Source organism: Felis catus, chromosome B2, assembly GCF_018350175.1.
Source record: "Felis catus isolate Fca126 chromosome B2, F.catus_Fca126_mat1.0, whole genome shotgun sequence".
NCBI lineage: Eukaryota > Metazoa > Chordata > Mammalia > Carnivora > Felidae > Felis > Felis catus.
The window spans coordinates 56,285,960-56,307,328 of NC_058372.1; the positions used below are offsets into that span (position 1 = coordinate 56,285,960).

The 21,369-nt window shown below is 34.3% G+C and overlaps 1 long non-coding RNA gene across 1 annotated transcript in view; it reads right to left on the reverse strand.

Annotated features, from left to right (window-relative positions):
* Positions 1 to 6,162: 6,162 nt before the first annotated feature.
* LOC109500183 overlaps positions 6,163 to 21,369 on the reverse strand; it is a 115,803-nt gene continuing 100,596 nt past the window's right edge. Inside the window, exon 4 of the long non-coding RNA XR_006597874.1 lies at positions 6,163 to 6,603. This is a non-coding gene — a long non-coding RNA (uncharacterized LOC109500183). The remainder of the gene's footprint in view (positions 6,604 to 21,369) is intronic.

Here is a 21,369-nt window from a genome sequence, read left to right on the forward strand (position 1 = left end):
CATATTTTGTTTATGCATTTGTCAAGTTAATGGATATTTGGGTTGTCTCTACTTTTTGGCTATTATGAATAATGCTGCTATAAACATTTGTGTGTAATTTTTGTGTGGACATATGTCTTCATTTCCCTTGGGTATGTATCTAGGAATGGAATTTCTGGGCCATATGGCAACTATATGCTTAATTGTTTGAGAAACTGTTAATCTGTTTTTCAAAGTGGCTGCACCATTTTGCATTCCTATAAGCAGTATGTGAGTTCTAATCCCACATCCTTTCCAACTATTGTTATTATCTGACTTTTTAAAATGTCTATTTATTTATTTTGAGAGGCGATAGAGAGAGAATGTGAGTGGCGGAAGGGAAGAGAGAGGGAGAGAGAGAACCCCAAAAGGGCTCCACATTGTCAGCGCAGAGTTTGACATGGGGTTTACTCCCACAATCTATGAGATCATGACCTGAACTAAAGTCAAGAGTTGGATGCTTAACCAACTGAGCCACCCAGGTGCCCCTGACTTTTTTTTTTTTTTATAGCTATCCTACTGGATAAGAAGCAGCATCTTATAATGGCTTTGATTTACATTTCTTTAATTGCCAATGATGTCAAGCATCTTTGCATGTGCTTTTTACCTTTTGTGTATTATCTTTGAAGAAATGTCTGTTCAAATCCTTTAATTATTTTGTCTTTCAACTACTGAATGAGAGTTCTTTACATATTCTATACAAGCCCTTTATCAGATATATGATTTGCAAATATTTTTTTTCCATTTCTGTATGTTGTATTTTTGACAGTCTTGATGGTGCTGTTTGAAGCAAAGGAGCTTTAATTTTGATGACTGCCAATTTATCTGTTTCTTTTCATTTGTTGCCTGTACTTTTGATGTTATGTTTAGGAATCCTTTGTCAATTCCAAGGTCATGCAGATTTATTCCTATTCTTTCTTCTAAGAGTTTTATAGTTTTAACTTTTAATTCTTATTACCTTTGCCTGGGATACTCTCACTTGGCTTGTAGAGAGGTTGGCTTTTTTATTCTTTAGTTCTTGTCTCAAAAGTCAAATCTTCAGAAAGGTCTTGGCTGCCCACTTTATCTAATGTTGACTTTCCTCTCCACATACCATAATTATTTTCTTCATAGCAACTTCCATAATTGGAAATCACACCATTCATTCACTTATTAATTCATTCATTTGCTTGCTTGCTTGCTTACTCACTTACTTCCTTATCGTCAGTTTCTACCCACTGGAATATGGTTTTCCAAAGTGTTGTGTTACAGCTGGGTTAATAGTGCTAGCACTTTTTAGGTGCTAAATAAATAACACACTAATGAATGGCAAGTGATAAAAAGAAAATTCCTACAGTGTTCCAGATCAGAAACAGCAGAAAAATCTTGGCAAGTCTAAAAATGAGTAGGTGAGTCCATGTTGATATATTTATCTATTAATCAGATAGTAAAAATTGAATTCTACCTGTATTCACAGGTCAAGGTAAGACATTAGGGTCAGTATCAAAATCTGAGTTGAGGGGGAAAAATGTAAATAGCAGAAATCAAGATACAACCTGTTTTCATTTTCTAAGATTAATTTTCTAATAGTTAAAAAAATAAGTTGATTAGAAAGCTAAAGCTTAATATTCAAAAAGTGAGGCTGATATTTAAAGATCACCTTGAGACTATTGATCTAGTCACAAAAGGTCAACGATTTGAATACACAAGTGATTTACACAAATTAAGGGCATTTAAATGCATCACAACCTGAAATAATTTCCACGTTTTAATGTGTATGTCCCTAGAATTTTAATTTAAAAAATAAGCTACTATGAAATTTATCTTTGAATACCATTTTATTTTCTGAGAACTTAAGAAGTTTTCCAGCTTTCAGGATTGTGACTGTACTAATTTTTGATCTTCTCCCACAAAACCTACCATTCCATAAGGCCTGTCAATCTCCATATCCATCATCCGCAAACTTTTGGAAGTATTTTTGATTATATTTTATTGTGTCCTAACAGTACATCTTTCCATCCAATATCAATTTAGGTATTATGTTTTCCTGTTGTTTCCACAACAATATTTTCAGAATAATTTTTAGCTTTACTTTGACAATTACCAGCCTAGGCCGATATCAGTTGTATTGTTATATATTTCAGCCAGTATTTCTGCCTCTAGGCTTTCTCCACTATGGTCTCTCTTCACTTTCACCTGAAACGTCTTTCAGAAACACCATTTCATTCCTTTATTCCCTTATCAAGGACCATACATATCTCTTCCAGGTGTTTGGATTTAATCCTACCACCTTGGATAGAATTTGAAGCTGTCTCATGAACTAAGTCCACATTCTCTCTCTCTCTGCTAATGAAAGTAAATGACTTTACTATCTATTGGACCTTCCAGGATCAGTTCTTCTCTGCCCATTCTAACTTCATTCTAAAATAGCCCTCTCCTAAGGCATTTGGTTGGTTCAGTCAGTAGAGCATGAGATTTTGATCTTGGGATCATGAGTTCAAGTCCCATGTTGTGCATAAAGCTTACTTAACAATGAAATAGCCCTCTCCTTTCCTCTATTAATCTCACCTCCACTTTGTTTTTATGGCCTTTGCCATTTCACGTCTTCTCCAGCCTCAGCCACAGTTGAGATCACAAATATCTTAATCTAAAGGTTCCTCAAAAAATTGAAAGTAAAGCTACCACAAAATCCATTAACTCAATTTCTGTGTGTTCTTTGGGAAAAACAAAAACACTAATTTGAAAAGATGTATGCACTCCCACGTTCATTGCAGCGTTATTTATAATAGCCAAGATATGGAAGTAACCTAAGTGTCCACTGATAGATGAACAGAAAAGAAGATGTGGTATGTATGTGTGTGTGTATATTTGTATATATGTTTCTACACACATACATATATGTATACATACAGATATGTGAAATTATGTGAAATCACAACCACAAGCATATTATATACATACATATATGTGTGTGTGTGTGTATGTGTATATATATATATATATATATATATATATATATATATATATAACTCAGCCATAAAAAATAAAACTTTGCCAATTGCCACAACATGGATGGAACTAGAGGGTGTCTTGTTAAGTGAAATAAGTCAGACTGAGAAAGATAGCTATCATATGATTTTACTTACATGTGGAATCTGAAAAACAAAATAAATTAACAAACAAAATAGTAACAGATACATACATAAAGAGTACAAACCAGTGGTTGCCAGATGGGGAATGAATGAAATAGGTGAAGGGTATTAGAGGTGCAAACTTCTAGTTATAAAGTAAGTAAGCCACAGGGATATCTCCTGTGACAGTCACAGGGAAATACAGTCACTGACATTTTAGTAACCTTGTATGGTGACAGATGGTAACTAGACCTATGGTGGTGATCATTTTGTAATGTATAAAAATATTGACTCACTATGTTGTACACCTGAAACTTATATAATATTATATGTCGATTATAATTCAGTAAAAAAGGCTCAGTCTCATTCTCACCACCAATTCGATCCTACAAAGAGTCAAAAAGTTTTAAAGGAATATCATCAGTTTCAAAATAGCATAAAAAAGAGAATAGGAGACATTTAAGCATGTTTTTATGTGGAAGAGAAGGAACCAGAAAAGAAAGCAATTAAGCTTACAAACAAGAAAGAAAAGGATTCAACATAATGTGTATTAAAGGAGACAGAAACCATAAAGAATTGGTGGGTGGTAGTATTTAGCAGCAACAGGGTAGTAAGATGCATTTTTTCACTGCAGTAAAAAGAAGCCTCCGTATTTTTAAATCAAGAAAGACACTGAGGTTGTGAGAAAGCTACAGACATTCTTGTCAAAGTTGTAAAGCTTAGAAGCCCTGTAAGAAATGCACCAAGAATTAAAATTGAGAAGATAATGCGTGTCAGGCCCAAATGAAAAACATTGCCAGAGTGGTGCCAGCTCTGAAAGGTTGCCGAAATTAGGTTTGTCACATTGATTATGGAGATGGACAAACTTGCATTTTACTCTTATTATTGACTCTGTGGTCTTAGACGAGCTAGGCCCCTGTGCAAGCCTCAGTGTCCTCAGCTGTTGATTGGGTGATTGTGAGGACTGAGTTAGGAAATGTATGTGAAGTTCTTAGCACAATATTTGGCACATGGTAGGTACACAATGGGTTTCTCTGTCATTATTAATCATGATCTGAAATGCTGACAAGTCTCTGAAAAAATTGCAGTTATTTTGATGAGATCCAAAGGAATCCAGCAAATGTAATTAAAATGTAATTAAAATGTAAAATTAAATGTAATTAAATTTAAGTGTAATTTAAAATGTAATTAAATGTAATTATCAAGGAAAAATATCCCATTTGACAAGAGGTGGACAAATAAGAAAAATATATGTTTCAGTTTAAACTTTTCCAGTATGTTTAAAATTGACTAATCTCTTTATTTCTTGGTAATTATATATATATATATATATATATATATATATATATATATATATATAAAACACTTTCACATATAGTATTATCTGTTATAGGAATGTTTGTGAAATTCAGAGAAAATGTTTGGTGAAATTCTAAATTTCCTGAATTAAAAACAAAACAAAACATATGCAGGATATATTCATGACCAACAGCTCATGGACAAAATGTTACGCCAAAAAAGAGGACTTAATTTTTAAAGCAGATGGTTTTGAAATTTTATCATATTGAGACTGTGATTCAATAGACCATGAGAATTACCAACAATGATATCAGGAAAATAGAATTAATAGTTTACTTCTTAGAGAGAGGAACACTACAAGTTGACAAATAAGTTCTGGGAATTATCCAAATGCTGAAAGCACTGTGCTAAGGCTCAAAATTAGCTAAGGCTGCAGTACAATGTATCAATTTGTTCAAAAGGAACAGAATAAACAGACATATCTGACAGAAGAATACCATAGGTATCAGAAGAGAGAGACCCTGCAGTCAGGAGCCTCAATGGGGAAACCATACTCTAGGCTGAAATAATGAATCCTCAGATGTTTAAGGGAGAAAATGAGGTCATTTGAATAATATATCTTTCCAGCCATTTAGTGTCTGTTTGGTCCTGATAGTCTACCAAAGCTAATAAGGAAGTGTTTGCGTTTGTTTGTGAGATACTAAAGATAATATTTTTAATGATACAGGTTTTCTACTGACAGTAGATAGACAGTGAGAATGACTTTACTGAACATGATCACAAAACCTAGGAGCATGTCTGTACATCTCTGCATCTCTTATGTACCTCTTCATGACCTGCTCACCCACTTCTCAACTCCAGCCATTGCCCTAGCTGACAGCTCCCATGGGCACCTCACCTGAGCTTGCACAAGACCTCTCACTTCCTGCACCAGTCTCTTAGAAAACCATCTGACACCCACAGGGTGGCCACTCTAGACCAATGGGCAATCTAAATTAATTCTGAGGTACATTTTTGGAGATCCCTCAGAAGGATTGAGTACCCATCTCATAAGGTAGACCTCAGCAGACATATGCTTGTATTTTACTATGTTTATTCACCCATCCCTCGCTCTTACATCCTAAAATTACATTCATCAATCAACAGTCTAGAGCTTTGCTTTGGGGGAACCTAGGCTAAGGGACAGCAGTTGTTTCTGCCTTTGATGCACTAGTTTTTCTATTTAATTATTTATTTATTTATTTATTTATTTATTTATTTATTTTTACTTTAATTTTAATTAATTTTAATTTAATTTAATTTAATTTAATTTAATTTAATTAATTTATTTTTTTTTGATGGAACTGGAGAGTGTTATGCTAAGTGAAATAAGCCATACAGAGAAGGACAGATACCATATGTTTTCACTCTTATGTGGATCCTAGTTTTTCTTTGTAATTCTTTTTCTTTCTTGGAAAATGACCAAAGCTCTTTTACCCATGTAGTTGTACAGCTCTAATATTTTATTTGATTGGTGTATTTGTTTGCTTGTTTAAAAGGCAAATAAGGGGCACTTGGGTGGCTCAGTCAGTGAGTGTCTGACTTTTGCTCAGGTCATGAGCTCACTCACAGTTCATGGGTTCAAGCTCCACACTGGGCTCTATGCTGACAGCTCAGAGCCTGGAGCCTGCTTCAGATTCTGTGTCTCCCTCCCTCTCTCCCTCTACCCCATTCACGCTCTGTCTCTCTGTCTCTGTCTCTCAAGAATAAATAAACAAAAAAAAAGAATTCAAATCATACATATAAATATACCCCCCCCCTTCAGAAGGGTGGGCTGGGCTTAATGACTCTCTTTCAAAGAATTGAATAGGGAAAGGGAAAAACAGTAGCTTTACAGTGGAGAAACCTACCAAATACTACGTTAACCAAGCTTAGCGTTATCAGTGATATCCTGTGGATAGAATGTACCCTCAATGTGATATGACAAAGAAAATACTTCCTCTCTTCCCCCAAAACCTAACCATAAGGAAAAAATCAAACAAATCCAGATTGGGGGTAATTCCACAGGACACATGGATGGGGTTCCTCAAAACTGCTAAAATCTTGAAAAACAAGATAAGACTGAGAAAACACCACAGACCAGAGGAGAGTAGGGAGACCTACCAGTTAAATGCAGGGTGGTGCCTTGAATTGAATCCTGGAAAAGAGAAGGGACATTAATGGAAGAATTGGTGAAATTCAAATAAAGCCTAGAGTTTACTTAATAATAATATACCAGTATTCTTTCTTTGTTCTGAAAAATGTACCACAGTAATGTAACATGTTAAAATAAAGGATATGGATATGAGGTATATAAGAACTATTTTTATTCTCTTTGTGAATTTCTATATGTCTAAAATTATCTGAAAATAAATATTTGCTTTAAAAAGAGAAAATATTTACTTACACTCACTGTTTACGTAGTTTACTTAGTCATGACAATATATGATAAATTTGAGAAGCATTTCTGACATAATTTTTATTTCAATGGTAAAAAATATTTTATTTAGTAAGAAAAACACTAGTAATTTAATAATAATGATAGTTACATTATGCAAAGGGAAAAACCTTCATATAAAAGTAAAATTTTACAGTAATTGAGTCAGTATTCCTCAACTTTTAGTAGAAAAACTTTAAACATGTTAAAATCAGAGACAAGAATATCATATAACATATATTATGACTTTGTTCCTCTCATTTCATCTTAGTTTACTCTGAAAAGTAAGTTCTAATTGAAATGTTATGGATGATCATGTAAATTCTGTTACATTATTCACAATTTTCAAAGATGATCTATAAACAAACTTGGTATTTTTGACATATCTGTGCTAAGTTTTGGTTGCAAATATTGGGAATAAATATCTATTTTGATACCACAAGCAGGTTCCTTGAAATAAAATAACACAAGCTAAAATTTAATAAAATGGTAGTTATGTTTGCATCATTGATAATTCAACACACATTGCCAGAGCATTATGTTCCACAAGGGAACTAAAAGTGTTTTTTGAAACATTTTCCTTTTTCTTTTATATCTTTATAAGATAGTAAGAACAATAATACATTTTTGGTTAAATAATATTTACTTAGCTTGGTTTATTTCACATTTTAATCATAATATTACTTAAAAATGTGTAGAAATAGTATAGAAATAAATCACATCATGAAAAATCATTTCCATTTTACTATTTTCTAAATTCACTGAGACCAGATTCTACATCCCACCCCTCCCACCCCTGTTCTTTCTTGACAGATCTTAACTTGTTTTTTAATTAATATCTTTGCTGTTTTTGTTTAGGGCAATATGCCCAGTTAAAATGCTTATATCCCTTTTCTCCTTGCAGTTAGGGGCGGATTTGAGACTTCACTATGTGCAACAAGATGTAAACAGATGTTTACTGAGAAGGGGCTTCTAAGAATATGGTATCTCTAATAAGGAAGAAAGTCTCATCTAGCATGTAACTTCTGCTTTTTGCACTTTTCCCTTTTTATTCTGCCAGGGACATAGAACTCAAGTTCTGGAGGTAGATCAGGCGTCTGGGAACCATTGGGACAATGTAACTAGGAAAGCAGAACAAAAATCTTGAATAAATCAGGATCCTTGCTTATTTACTTAAGCAATTTAATCAGCTCTGGACGGCCTACTTTAAGATGTCATATAACTGATACATATAAACCGCTATTTTTTCAAAATGCTATTGTTAAATTCCTGTTGTGTGCCAGTTCTATCATACTGTATACTGACTTCTGTGTCAGAAATTTATTATAAATCCGTACGCTCATTCTTAGTTTGAAATTATACTCCGTTTGGATATCAAATCTCTCGATCATCCAAAAGGTGGAGAAAAGTTTTGTAGCATCTTTCATTGTAGTTAGTAATTTGAGAATTATAGTAATAATCCTCTAACACATGTACGATCCATAAGGGCCATTTCAGTGCTTTCTCAGTTAAAGGATGATTTCATTTCTCATGGAGAAATTTTTCAACATTATCATCTACATTAAAACGTTTTTAAATATTTGTTTGAGAGAGAGAGAGAGAGAGAGAGAAAATGTGAGTGGGGGAGGGGCAGAGAGAGACACACACAGAATCCGAAGCAGGCTTCAGGCTCTGAGCTGTCAGCACAGAGCCTGATGCGCGGCTCAAACTTACAAACCGTGAGATCATGACCTGAGCCAAATTAGAACGCTTAACTGACTGAGCTACTCAGGCACCCCCATCTACCTGTTAACAATGTTTAATATTGGCGTATATGACTGCATTTTACTCCCTCTTCCAAAATGTTGTTACCCATTCCTTATTTAGTTGTATCTTTACATGATATTCTTACATTTGGATAGTTATCCTATAGTTATATAAGTTCATGCAGTCACAACAATTGCATATATTTTGATAAAAGTTGTTTTTTTTTAAAGAAACTATCTTTCTTTCTTCTTAGGTCTTTCATATATTGTTAGGGCAAAGTTATAGAGTGCATTCTATTCTATGGGTTATCTGTTACATAACCCATGTTGGTTGTTTAGGATGATGTTTGGCTGAATATGGCAAAAAACCTATTCTACAAAAGTGACATAAATAAGATAAAAATCCCTCACATTAAGAAAGTCTAGAGATAGGAAGTCCAAATACATTATTTTGGCTTCATGTTGTCATTAGAGAGTATAGTAAATTCTCTTAGTAGACAGTCTCTGTAATAAAGAATTTAACCTTATTCAAGGGGAAGTCTGGCCTTTGGCTCCTAGGAGGTAATTTCTAATCTCTTAGGATATCTTGTCTGTTAAAAATATTTTTGTGTACACCTCAGGGCCTTAGGTCAGTCATATGAAACAATGTGATTTGGGATGAGAACTTTGTGTCACAGCAAGAATGTGATCTAGGTTGGGGGCCTTAGGACGGACAAGGGGGTAAAAAAGTGATTTAGGATGGGAGCTTTGGGTCACATGGCATCAGTGGAATTCGAGTAAAGTCAGGCTTATGGGTGTAGGACACCCTACAGGGTTTCCATTATTGAGTCTCTATAAAGACTCTGGACACTAAGGCTCTGGTGAGCATCCTGGCTGACAATAGTCAGTGCATATTGTCACACATCATTGCTGGGAAATTAATGCTGTCTACAACTCTGTCAGAAGACAAAAACTGGAAGCTAGAAGCTAGATGCTCTGTGTTTAGAACTTTCCTGGGCTCTGCCCTATGTGCCTCTTTCCTTGGCTAATTTTAATCTGTATCTTTAACTGTAATATACCATAATCATGATCTTTCCGTGTGGTCTATGAGTCCTCTAGCAAATTATTGAAACTAAGGGTGGTCTTGGAGACTTTTCAATTTGCAGTTGGTATCAGAAGTGAGGGTGAGCTTTTGGACTGTTCCAACTTAGTACATTTTTTGTTCTATTTTTTGTTCTACCCAAGGATACGGCTTCTATCTTCTAGGTTAATTTATGGCCCCCAGTGGCTGTTGGAATCCCAGATATGACATCATCATTGAACACTGAAAGAAGTATAAAAGGTATAAGTACAAGTGACAGTCCCTCCAAGCATGCATGAGGAGGGGGAAGGGGAAGGGAGAAGGAGAGAGAGAGAATCTTAAGTAGGCTCCATGACCAGTGCTGAGTCCAACACACAGATTGTGACCTGAGCTGAGATCAGGAGTCGGATGCTTAACTGACTGAGCCACCCCAAGCACCCCTGACACCTGATGATAAAAACCACTTACATGAAAATAAAAATTAAGAAAAATAAAAATGTGAAAAATGTCCACATAGATTGATACATAAATTACCACAGCATTATTCATAAAAGCCAAAAACTTGAAACAAGTCAAATTATCTGTGTACTGAAGAATAGATGTTTTTAAAACATGGTAAGTCCATACAATGGAATACTTTTCATCAATGAAAAGGAACAAATCACTGATAGATACATACTGTAACATGGATAGATCTCAAATCCATATACTTAATAAACGAGAGCAAGCAAAAAAAGACCACATAGCGAATGACTGAAATGTCCAGAAAAGGTAAATATGTAGAGACAGAAAGCAAACACCAGACTGCAAAGGGGCATAAGGAAACTTTTGAAGCTATAGGACATATCTTAAAGTTGGGTTGTGATAGTGATTATATAATTTAATAAGTTTACTAAAAATCCTTGAATTGTATTCTTACAGCAAATGCATTTTACTGAACATAAATTTTTACCTCAATAAAACTATTAAAAAAAAATAAGAGATATGAGCTTCCATGGAAGGCATGTCAAGGAGCTTCCCTAGCAAAAGTAGAGCTCTGAGAAAATGAGTGTTTTGTAGCAGGTCTCATGCAGTGATTCTGAAGTATGTCCTGAGGACGCACACACTGCATTAGTATCGTATAATGAAGCTTGTGACTGATGTCCTTGTACCCCACCCTGGCATCCTAGTTTGGAGCCAGATAATTTTCATTTTAACAAGTTCTTCAAGTGATTATTTTTCACACTAACATCTGAGAGCCACTGGTCAAAAAAGTAGGCGATTCACATTAAGGATATAGTGCATTAAGACTTTGGGTTGGGGCAAATGGAGAGCTGGATGTTTTTAATCTCCACTGAAGTGCTATTTTTACAGCACGATGCTATGATTTGTTCAAACATTGAAAGAAAATTACAAATTCTATTATGATAGAAATACATTTCTTTTAAGTTTTAAATCCACAATATTTTAGGAAGTAAAAACCTACAGCATAAGGTAAAAGCCTCACACATAACTATTTTTTTAGTTGAGAAATATTGAGGAAAAAAAAGGAATTTGGGGCGAGACTGGTCAGGATTTAATTATAACAAATCAAAAGAAAGTTGCCTAAATTGCCGCAATAGTTCTCTCTTTAAGTGTCAGAAATATAATTCAAAGTTTCTAAAGGTACAAAAACAAGAACAATACAAATTCATACTAATTTTGTCTGAGCTCAAGGGAGAAATATGATATGGGGTAGATTCAGAATAGAAAGTTAATTTAATCAAGGTTAAGAAGTCACAGTATAGATGTTGTCTTAGCATTAGGTACATCATCTCCTTCAAAAAGCAGAAAAAGTACATCCATTTTTTGAGAGAAACTTGCCAGTTCAAAGACAGAAGAGAGAACAGATTTAAAAATGTAATAACCATGATCTAATCCTGAATGACTGAATGGATAATTATAATTTAGAAAGTGACAAAAAGTGGGGTAGAGACTTAAAGAGCTTTGGGGAGCAAAAATAATTATTTCTCAAAGAAAATCAGTGACAAATGGGATCCTATTTTTTTCCAGAGAAAATTCCACATCATTCTGGAGAACAGAGAAAATGACAAGCAATGCCTTAGAACAAAAACTTGTCACTTGAAAAGTTCTTTGCTTGAAAACGCAATTAGTGAAAGGTTAATTACTACCTCAAAAAGAGACAGAGAAGTAAGTGTTCAGTGAGGGAACCTAAGATTATCTGGATTCCAATACTGGTAACAGTAAAATTTGGACAAGTAAGTTTATTTCTTTATTCTGTAAATTGGGGCTGATAACCCTACATACCTCAGATGATTTTGGGAGGATAAAATTGGATGACAGATGCAAAGGACTTGGCGCAATGTCTGGCACATAAGTCTTCAAGAAATCTTCTTATATAATATATATATAACATATAATATGTGTTATAATTGTATATATAGTACATACATATAATATACATATAATACATTCATACTATTATACCTAATACATATTTATCTACAATATCTAATTATATATTATATGATATATGTCATTATCATTTTACCTATTATGACTGTTGTCCTAAAAGGTCAGAATTTTTTTTCTGTTTATTTATTTTTGAGAGACAAAGAGAGATAGATCACGAGCAGAGGAGGGGCAGAGAGAGAGGGAGGCACAGAATCTGATGCAGGTTCCAGGCTCTGATCTGTCAGCACAGAGCCCGATGTGGGGCTCAAACTCATGGACCTCGAGATCATGACCTGAGCCAAAGTCGGCCGCATAACCGACTGAGACACACAGTCGCCCCTAAAAGGTCAGAATTTTTTTTTAAAATGTGTAACACAAAAGAGAAAGCAACCATAGTTTTATTTATCAAATTCTAAGATATTAGAAATACTGGTCACTCCTTTTATTCCACTTTGAGAATGGTTTATGTTTCAGCAACCCTGAACTGTCAGTAGTTTCCAGTTTTGCTGATTCATGCTTCTCCCTGCTTTAATCACACTTTCTCCTCTGCTTGAAATTTCCATTTCTTCTTCCATCTTCCCTCTCTTCCAACTGCCTAACTTTGCCTTAAGTTTTCATACAGTCTTCAATTTTTCCTGAAAGCCAACTCCACCCCTACTAGTACAGTTTAAGAGCTTCTCTTCAGGGCTCTTGTAATACTTGTGTCAAATTACCACTGGCTGTTTCATCATGCTCTTTTATAACAGTGTTTATGTTAGCCAACATTCTTAAAACAGAGAATGCTGTTATGCCTTTGAATAACATTGATCAGAATAGAAGCTGGTTTATCACAGGCACTTGGTAAATATTATTTGGTTTGACTGGCTTGAGTCAGTAGGTAGAATCTGTTAAAGCTGTGATACAACTCGAAACTATTAATAGATTCAAGGAATTTTTGGAAATACATAGATGAATGACATAATGGCTTATAAAAATAAATAAAGTGCATGGATACATTTAAATATTTTCATGAAGAACATTGCCCTCCAGGCAAATGTCCCTGCCATCAAATGTATCTGGAACCAGCACACATGGTTTAATTAGATAAGCCATGGGTGTTTCTCATTCTAGTATTTCTTTATTTTTTTTTAATGTTTATTTATTTTGAGAGAGCAAGAGACAGAGCGTGAGCAGGGAAGGGGCAGAGAGAGAGGGAGGCACAGAATCTGAAACAGGCTCCAGGTTCTGAGCTATCAGCACAGAGTCCGATGTGGGGCTCGAACTCACAAACCATGAGATCATGACCTGAACCAAAGTTGGATGCTCAACCAACTGAGCCACCCAGGTGCCCCTCATTCTAGTATTTCTTAAGTCTGTTATACACTCGTACTCTTTTATTTTTCCTCTATTAATTTCTCATTCATTAGCCAGAACCAATAATAGTCAAACAAAAGTTTCTAGGATTAAATAACCCCATTGATTCTTTATAAAATAAACATTTGCTTTGATAATAACTTAACATATCAGAAATTGCTCTTACTCTTACAACTTTCAATCCCTCCATAATTTGAAATATAAACTGTGTCTGACAAGACACGAAACTTACAAAGTGATTTATGACTTAAAGGATTTTCATTTTAGTATGACTTTGCATAGCAAACCTCAGGTCCCCTCTTTATTTATAAAAATTATTTTTGAAGCATTTTCCATCTAATTGGTGTTGAAAACAATTCAATTTATATTACCTTCAATCAAAATCAGCATATATTTATTGATTAAGGCAAGAGCAACCACAATATGGTCCTGCCTTTATCTAATGGGCAACCTAGAGGAAAAGACATTTTTATTCACTGACATAATTTTTCACCCTTAAAAAAAACATTTGAAGTACAACATCCATTCATGATAAAAAACCCTCAAAAAAATCAACAAAGTAGGATTAGAGGGAACATACCTCAATATAATACAAGCCATATATAAAAAAACCCACAGCTAATATCATCCACAGTGGGAAAAAACTGACAGCTTTTTCTCTACAGTCAGGAACAAGAAAAGGATGTCCATTCTCACCACTGTTATTTAACATAGTACTGGAAGTTCTAGCCATAGCAATCAGAAAACAAACAGAAAAAAAAACATAACCAGCCATCAAAATTGGCGAGAAAGAAGCAAAACTTTCACTATTTACAGATGACATGATCCTCTCTATATAGAGTTCTGTAAAGAAAATCTAAAAGATGCCACCAAAAAATTGCTAGAATGGATAAATGAATGCAGTGAAGTTGCAGGATACAAAATCAATGTACAGAACCCTGTTGAATTTCTAATGATGAAGCAGCAGGAAGAGAAATTAAGGAATCACTCCCATTTACAATTGCCCCCCAAACCATAAGATACCTAGGAATTAACCTAACCAAAGAGATGAAAGACCATACTATGAAAACCATAAAACACTGATAAAAAAAAAAATCAAAAATGACATTAAGAAATGGGAAGACATTCCATGCTCAAGGATTGAAAGACCAAATGTTGTTAAAATGTCTATAGTACCCAAAGAGGGGTGCTGGGTGGCTCAATTTGTTAAGCAACCAACTCTTGGTTTTGACTCAGGTCATGATCTCATGGTTTGCGGGTTTAAGCCCTGCATCTGGCTCTGCACTGACAGGGCAGAGACTGCTTAGGATTCTCTGTCTCCTTCTCTCTCTGCCCCTCCCCCACCTGCATGTGGATGCTCTCTCTGTCTGTCTCAAAAATAAACAAACTTTAAAAAAATGTCTATACCACCCAAAGCAATCTACACATTTAATGCAATCCCTATCAAAATACTGCCATCATTTTTCACAGAACTAGAAAAAACAATCCTAAAATGTGTACAGAACCACAAAAAAAAGTCCTAATAGCCAGAACAATCTTGAAAAAGAAAAGCAAAGCAGAGGCATCACAATTCTGAATTTCAAGTTATAATGCAAAGCTGTAGTGATCAAAACAGTATGGTACTGGCACAAAAACAGACACATAGATTAATAGAACAGAATAGAAAACCCAGAAATGAACCCTTAACTATATGGTCAAATAATCTTTGACAAAGCTGGAAAGAATATCCAATGTGAAAAAGGCAGTCTCTTTAACAAGTGATGGGAAAACTGGACAGCCACATGCAAAAGAATGAAACTGGACCTCTTTCTTACATCAAACACAAAAATAAATTCAAAATGGATTAAAGACTCAAATGTGAGACAGGAAACCATCAAAATCTTAGAAGAGAACACAGGCAGTAACCTCTTTGACATCATCTGTAGCAACTTCTTTCCAGATATGTCTCTGGAGGTGAGGGAAACAAAAGCAAAAATAAATTATTAGAAATTCATCAAAATAAAAAACTTCTGCATAGAGTAGAAAACAATAAACAAAACTAAAAGTCAATGTACAGAATGGGAGAAGATATTTGCAAATGACATATCTGATAAAGGGTTAGTATCCAAAATCTATAAAGAACTTATCAAACTCAACACCCAAAAAACAAATAGTACAGTTAAAGAATGGGTAGATTACATGAATAGATACTTTTCCAGAGAAGACATACAATGACCAAAGACATACACATGAAAAGATGCTCAACATCACTCATCATCAGGGATAGATAAATCACAACTATAGTGAGATATCACCTCACACCTACCAGAATGGCTAAAGTCAACAACACAAGAAACAACAGGTGTTGATGAGAATGTGGAGAAAGGGAAACACTCTTACATTGTTGGTGGGTGTGCAAACTGGTACAGCCACTCTGGAAAACAATGTGGAGTTTCCTTAGAAAGTTAAAAATAGATCTACCTTATGAGCCAGCAATTGCGCTAGGTATTTACCTGAAGAATACAAAAATATTAATTCAAAGAGATACATGCACCCCGATGCTTATAGCAGCATTATCTGCAATAGCCAAATTATGGAAACAGCCCACGTGTCCACTGACTGATTAATGGATGCAGAAGAAGTGGTATACACACACACACACACACACACACACACACACACACACACACACATATACAGACAATGGAATATTTTTCACCCATAAAAAAGAATGAAATCTAGCCATTTGCAAAGACATGGATGGAGCTAGAGAATATTATGCTAAGTGAAATAAGTCAGACAGAGATAGACAAATACCATATGATTTTACTCATTTGTGGAATTTAAGAAAAAACAAACAAGCAAAGGGAAAAAAGAGAGAGATGGAAGCAAACAAAGAAACACACTTTTCACTATAAAGAACAAACTGATGGTTACCAGAGGGGAGGTGGGTAGCGGTATGGGTTAAATAGGTGATGAGGATTGAAGAGTGCACTTGTTGTGATGAGCAGCAGGTTTCGTATGGAAGTGTTGAATCATGATATGGTACACATGAAACTAGTTTTATTACTCTATATGTTAACCGAAATTTAAATAAAAAATTTTTAAAAAGGATTTGAAGAGTTCCTCAATAAAAGACACTGAAATAGTTTCAAGACAAAGGGGAGACAAACAAGCAATTAAATGTGATGCAAAAGAAGAATGAAATAACACCATAATATACTAGGTGGTGTTGGAACACAGAACAGGAGATATTTCTTTCAAGGTAGAAAAAGATAAGGGAAGACTTCTTGGAATAGTTGGAATTTGAATATGAATTTGATGAACAAGAAATGAATATAAATAAAGGCATGTCAATGCAAGGGAAAAGCTGCAAAATCGCAAAATTCTTGCAGAATGAGTATTTTGGTGATGTGGGTATATAGTGTATATGGGAGGGATGTTGGTAAAGGTAACACTAGAGAAATCGACTGGAATCGCATATTGGAAAATCTTGGACTGCATATTAAGCAATTTAGGGCAAGGGAAAAATAGGAAAATTTTGAGAAGGGTGTGACAGGAGAATTCATGCAGCTTTGAAGGAGAAGGAAATGGATGAGGAAAGAACAATTACATAATTATTTTAACAATAAAGGTAAGAAAAGATGGCAATCAGAACAAGGTCAGTGGCAATATTCTTTAAGAATATTGGAGCTGCTGTTTCTTATACTTCATAGAACCTAGCAAACTGCTTTGCATAAAATCAGTGCTTAAAGATTATTTGTTGATAGGGTAAAATTTTAAAGAATGCCTTCCTGACCCAAGTCTTTTGTTTGTTTTTTTTTTTCGGCATATGATAGAACTCACTTCATGATGTTATGAATTAACTTTTTAAAAAATGTTTATTTATTTATTTTGAGAGAGAGAGAGAAAGCATGCATGTGGGAGGGTCAGAGAGAGACGGAGGAGACAGAATTCCAAGCAGGCTCTGCTCTGTCAACACAGAGCCCAATGTGGGGCTCGATCTCGCTAACTGTGAGATCATGATCTGAACCGAAATCAAGAGCCAGATGCTTAACCAACTGATCCACATAGGAGTCCTGATGAAATAACTTGTAATCTCTTAATATTTTTAGGAATAAGGATTGATTCCTGGAAAATATGAATATATTAACTTGTATAAATTATTGGAAGAATTGCCAGTATGAATTTGAATACAAAATTTAAACTGTTAACTCAAAAAACTAAATACATCACAGAGAAGCAATTTATTCTAGTTGATTGATTTTTTAGAAAGACAAATTATCCAAGGGACTAATGTCAATAATACAAAATATTTCAATAAATGGAGATTATTGGCCTCATTTGTTGCTAGACATAAGAAATATAGGAATCATATAACTGAGAAAATTGATTATAAGAAATTTTTCTGAGTGTAACATATAATCCTATTACCTTTTCTATTTTCATTTTATCTGTTTCTCCCTTATTCTATTCATTATTAAACAAACTTTATAGTCCAGAATATCCACATATTTATTTTGAGCTCTATTCTCAAGGCTGCGTTATCTTACTGTTAGATGTTTGAGTTAAAAGATTATTCTTTGGAATTCCAAAAACTACCTCGGAACAGCCATCCAGACATACCTCATAGTTTGGATGGTTTCTTTTATCTGCCTCCTTACTGCCAATATCTCCCATTTGTCCATTGTAGATAAGAGCAAGTGGGATTTTAGTTTGGATATTGGTGAATAGGAGCTGTCACAAAGAATTTGAACAGTTGAGTACTCCTGAAATGTAGTATTTCCCCCCTTTTCCTAGTCCTCATTATCTGTACTTCCCACACACATGCAGTGGCATATGTGGCCCAATTCTGAAGTAGGTTGTCTCCGTTTCCTACGAAGTGTATAAACTGCAGGAATATCATCTACAATTCTTCCAGTACTCCCAGCATAATCTGTTTGGCCACGCACTCCTGAGAGCTTCTTATTTAAGAAAAGTATGTAACTCTACGTTTATTTATTTTTACCCTTTTATCATCTTTTCTAATTTCATTTTTCTTCCTGATTTTTGTCAAGATTGTGGCTCTAAATTATTAAGCTTCTGCTACCAGGAGCTCTTTAAGATAAAGATCAGAGGCAAATATGAAAAAGCCTAACACTGAACTGTCTCTTCAGTTGGGAACACAGTATGCTGTAATATTAACATCATATACATGGAAATAATTAATTACATTTAAAATGAAAAGTGGGAAATCCCTTGTCAATGAAAACCTGAAGTTGCATATTAAGTTCCTAGGAGGCTCTTGGAAATTATTAATCAAAGCAATGTGTTTTCAGCATTTCTTAAAAAATAAACAGAACACTTAAACTGAAGTATTCTTCTATAAAAAATAAGGCTCAATTGCTTTGTTATCATTCTCTGAAAGCCACCATTAATATCTAGGTTTGTTTGGAATAAAAGATGAATGATACATTTCTTTTTGAGAAATATCATTTCTCAATTGAATGGTCCTTGGGAATTCTAGAAGTTAAGACTGACTCTAGAAGGTCTACAATTTATCTATCTGTCCTGAAGAAAGCTGCAGCCACAGAGAGGAGGTGGACATCCTACGACATTTTAAAATTCCTACATCATCGAAATTGTAAAAGACCAAAAGTAGAGTTATTTTACATTCAAGACCTTGAAATAAAGACACACTCAAGAATACATGTAGTATATTTTATTTTCAAACATAAAATTATAAAAAGGAAAAAGAGTTCATATACTGGGTATGCAAATATTACTTATTTTCTCATGGTTTCTTTCAAGGGATTCATAAACTATAGCAAGACGACGTGGTCTCTCAAAATGGAGACTTTATATTCATCTATGGAGAATTGAAAACACTAGCAATTTTAATTCAGGAAATAGCTTAATGTTATGGCAAATTGTCAAATGCAAGGGATAATGCTACCAAGTTCCTCATTGTCTGGTTTTCTTCCTTATCTAATTGAATGCCAGTCAGGTTTTGGGAAAAATAATTCTTAAAATATAGTGACCATTTGTCTTGCTACATTCCCCTCTTAGATTGACTTTTCCTTTGTATTTAAGTACAAATAAGATTGTTTAAATTATTACAGCACAGGGAGAGACTAATAAGATGTGTTTGTTCGGTTAGACTCTGAAAATTACCTTGAAATGTTCAAGAAATACAGCAATAAAGTCAGTTTTCAATCTAATCAAAGTAAAATAAATATAACCTAATATAGATTATGGAGAAATTTAAATTATTTATCCCCATATTGCAAAAAAAAGAGAAATATCTATTTAAAATTGCTTTGCCATGATTACGTGAGAGCCACCATTAATTTTAAGTTTAGTCTGGATAAAATATAAATGCTACATAATTTTTGGAAAATGCACTTTCCAAAAGACCTTTTTGGGACATATTTATGATGGATTTTTATCTGCTGATACATATACATATTATGTATGTGTATATATCTATATATGTATATTTGTAAATATGTGTGTGTGTATATATATGTGTATGTACACACACACACACACACACACACACACACACACACACACACATTAAGAGGAAATAAAGCCCACTGGTGCTCACAAAGAATACAGAAATATTCTGACAGGTACAGGTGAATATATTTACTAATAAAAGGAATTTTGTTAAAATCTATGATTTATCAGCCTAAGACAGATACCTAACAGATAATAAACCCAATGCTCTTATTATTTATAATTTTGTGTTTTAGAAATTTCAGTTCTCAGGAAGAATTTCATATGACATCAGTTTAGGTTAATTGGCACTGTCTTCTGAGTTACTGGAGCATCTGTATGTTTAAATTTTGCCCTTAATTTTGCCTAAATCCCCATTTGCAACACTTCAAGTGTTTTCTCTTAACTTTGTGTTATCTTTTCAATGAAAGTTATGGATATTACTAAGCAATACAGATATTTTTGGATACTGTTAGAATATTTCTTTTTTTTTTAATTTTTTTCAACGTTTTTTATTTATTTTTGGGACAGAGAGAGACAGACCATGAATGGGGGAGGGGCAGAGAGAGAGGGAGACACAGAATCAGAAGCAGGCTCCAGGCTCCGAGCCATCAGCCCAGAGCCCGACGCGGGGCTCGAACTCACGGACCGCGAGATCGTGACCTGGCTGAAGTCGGACGCTTAACCGACTGCGCCACCCAGGCGCCCCTAGAATATTTCTTTACATTCATATTTGAATAGCTTAGATGTCATTCAGCTAATTTTCACATTAGTTGTTTTGGGGTTTCCCAAATGCCTAGCCTAACCCTATGGAATAATACATATTTTAGTTTGGCATTCTATCCTTAGCTTGCCCCAAACTTTCTCATTCACCCACTGCCTCTAATGACTTCTCTTTTGCCTTTAAAATTTCACAAATCTCAAATTCAGATTAAAAACATCTTTACTTGATTTAAAGAGTTTCCACTGTGTTTCTCTTTTCTTTTCATCTCAAAATTCTAGAAAGAATAATCTACAAACTCAGACATTTTTACTCATACTATTCCTTCCTTGATCTCTAATGTTAATTTTTTTTGCATATACATGTGTCCAAATTGCTTTTCTCACCAGGTTTAGTGTTTTTTTTAAAGTTCTCTGACTTATGCAACAGTATTCCCTCATGTTTCTCTTCCAATTCCTCTGAGAGAAACTTCTACTTTACTTATTTTTCTTACCCTTTCCAACATTAAATGTAAAATGATATTTGATATTCTCCAAAGGTTAACCTTTAGACCCATACCTTTTATAAATTTTCCCCTCTAGATAACTCAATAATTATTATCATGGAATTAACACTTTTTTTAAACTCTTAACTTAAAAAAATTTTTTTCGAGTTTATTTATTTATTTTGAGAAAGAGAAAGTGAGAGAGAGCATGTGTACTCATGCACAAGGGGCA